This window comes from Lissotriton vulgaris, chromosome 1_1, assembly GCF_964263255.1.
Source record: "Lissotriton vulgaris chromosome 1_1, aLisVul1.2, whole genome shotgun sequence".
In the NCBI taxonomy this organism is placed as follows: domain Eukaryota; kingdom Metazoa; phylum Chordata; class Amphibia; order Caudata; family Salamandridae; genus Lissotriton; species Lissotriton vulgaris.
The window spans coordinates 199,771,369-199,773,868 of record NC_141685.1 but is presented as its reverse complement, the minus strand read 5'-3'; the positions used below and the strand labels follow the sequence as shown (position 1 = coordinate 199,773,868).

At 48.2% G+C, this 2,500-nt stretch overlaps 4 non-coding genes across 4 annotated transcripts; 3 read left to right on the top strand and 1 right to left on the bottom strand.

Annotated features, from left to right (window-relative positions):
- Nucleotides 1–558: 558 nt before the first annotated feature.
- On the top strand, nt 559–632 carry TRNAN-GUU (transfer RNA asparagine (anticodon GUU)). Its single transcript has one exon. It is a non-coding gene; the product is annotated as a tRNA-Asn (tRNA).
- A 236-nt stretch (nt 633–868) lies between these two features.
- TRNAW-CCA (transfer RNA tryptophan (anticodon CCA)) lies at nt 869–940 on the top strand. The gene has a single exon. It is a non-coding gene; the product is annotated as a tRNA-Trp (tRNA).
- Nucleotides 941–1,011: 71 nt separating this feature from the next.
- TRNAG-GCC (transfer RNA glycine (anticodon GCC)) lies at nt 1,012–1,082 on the bottom strand. Its single transcript has one exon. It is a non-coding gene; the product is annotated as a tRNA-Gly (tRNA).
- Nucleotides 1,083–2,243: 1,161 nt separating this feature from the next.
- On the top strand, nt 2,244–2,317 carry TRNAN-GUU (transfer RNA asparagine (anticodon GUU)). Its single transcript has one exon. It is a non-coding gene; the product is annotated as a tRNA-Asn (tRNA).
- The last annotated feature ends 183 nt before the right edge of the window (nt 2,318–2,500 follow it).

Here is a 2,500-nt window from a genome sequence, read left to right as displayed (position 1 = left end):
AGAACCCTCATGTCCCTGTCCTCCCACAAGCCCGAGCTTTTATGTAAAATAAAGTGTGCTCTGTGGGCCTTCCCCTATGTGCTCTCTGCCTAATCTCTTTCTCCCAAGCTGAGCTCTGCAGGTAAATGTATCTATCTGACTGAGGGGCTAGGGAGGGCCTTTCCCAGCAGTCTTACAAGCCAAGAGTTCAGAGAAAGCACCTGCTCTGGGAAGGAGACTCTGCTCACAGAGAAGACAAGTCCAACATAACACAGTGAAGATGGGATGGGCAAGACACACGCCTCACGGGCTGGTAGCACGCAAACAGAGGAGCAGGGAGCTACGCTAAGCAGGCAAAGAGAAAAGTCATGTATGAGTCTCATGCACTGTGACCGGTAGTAATACTGGCTCTAACACCATTAGACAGTAGTCTACACATCATAAATTACAACAGTAACAAGACACTAAGCAAATGACAAATGCTGTATGGCATAAAGACGCCTTATATAATACAAGCTCCAGGCAGGCGCACACATGTCAAGACATATATTGAGTCTCAGGAAATGTATACAGTCAATAGTCTCTGTGGCGCAATCGGTTAGCGCGTTCGGCTGTTAACCGAAAGGTTGGTGGTTCAAGCCCACCCAAGGACGTAGCCTTTTGTCTGCATGAAACACAGATACGTACCTTTGCTCTTTCCTGCATGCGATCCTTTCCCTGAATAGTTCAATCCTCAGCGTTCTCACTGCACCTGCAGTCAATTTCAATAATTAGGATAGAAAACAAAAGGCCAAGCCCTGTAATACAACCGTAGGCATATAAGCAGAGGAAAATAAGTCAAAAGGCCCACAGCATTTGTTCATCTGGCATCAAAGGCTGCAAGTGTAAGGACCTCGTGGCGCAACGGTAGCGCGTCTGACTCCAGATCAGAAGCTTGCGTGTTCAAATCACGTCGGGGTCACTGCTTACCATTTTATTCCCCACTGAGTTCATATATATCATTTCGAAAACAAAGTCAAAAGAAAGCAACCTTGCATTGGCCGGGAATCGAACCCAGGCCTCCCGCGTGGCAGGCGAGAATTCTACCACTGAACCACCAATGCTTCACATGGTGTGTTCACAGCAAGAGCTCTGTCCAAGACAGTGGTCAGGTTCACACACTTAAATTGTACACATATGAACAAAGTGTGCGCAGCAGACATGATAACGCCAACGTTTCACATGATGATGGCAAGAATCAGATGCAGGAGACTATAAGTAATAATGTCTTTGCATTTGCTGAGGTCACTGGCTTGGTACTAGAGTTGTGGTTATCAGGGCATGATGGCAGGCTGCTCCTGACAGAAGTGGCTCACAGAATGCACCCGCCAGATCACCAGCACTATTGTGTTTCAGATCATGTCACTGAACTCTCCTCCTGGAAAATCCTTCCCACTGGCTTTGCCAGATTCTGTGTCCTCCCCAAAATGCTGGGGTGAAACGGGCAGAGTTCTGCGCCCTGCGCCCCTTTACGCGTCCCTAACGCCATCCCAACGCGCCCTGGTCGGGCACAGCCCTGGTCGGGCTTAGATCACTGGAGCCTCTGGAGATCAAGAACTCCAGAAGCCTAGGGTCAGGCCTATTGCAGAGGCATCTTGTGCCTGGCCATTCCGGGATTGTTGTGTTTCAGGGCCTAGCCATCAATACTCCTGGGATTTCTTTCCATGAGAACCCTCATGTCCCTGTCCTCCCACAAGCCCGAGCTTTTATGTAAAATAAAGTGTGCTCTGTGGGCCTTCCCCTATGTGCTCTCTGCCTAATCTCTTTCTCCCAAGCTGAGCTCTGCAGGTAAATGTATCTATCTGACTGAGGGGCTAGGGAGGGCCTTTCCCAGCAGTCTTACAAGCCAAGAGTTCAGAGAAAGCACCTGCTCTGGGAAGGAGACTCTGCTCACAGAGAAGACAAGTCCAACATAACACAGTGAAGATGGGATGGGCAAGACACACGCCTCACGGGCTGGTAGCACGCAAACAGAGGAGCAGGGAGCTACGCTAAGCAGGCAAAGAGAAAAGTCATGTATGAGTCTCATGCACTGTGACCGGTAGTAATACTGGCTCTAACACCATTAGACAGTAGTCTACACATCATAAATTACAACAGTAACAAGACACTAAGCAAATGACAAATGCTGTATGGCATAAAGACGCCTTATATAATACAAGCTCCAGGCAGGCGCACACATGTCAAGACATATATTGAGTCTCAGGAAATGTATACAGTCAATAGTCTCTGTGGCGCAATCGGTTAGCGCGTTCGGCTGTTAACCGAAAGGTTGGTGGTTCAAGCCCACCCAAGGACGTAGCCTTTTGTCTGCATGAAACACAGATACGTACCTTTGCTCTTTCCTGCATGCGATCCTTTCCCTGAATAGTTCAATCCTCAGCGTTCTCACTGCACCTGCAGTCAATTTCAATAATTAGGATAGAAAACAAAAGGCCAAGCCCTGTAATACAACCGTAGGCATATAAGCAGAGGAAAATAA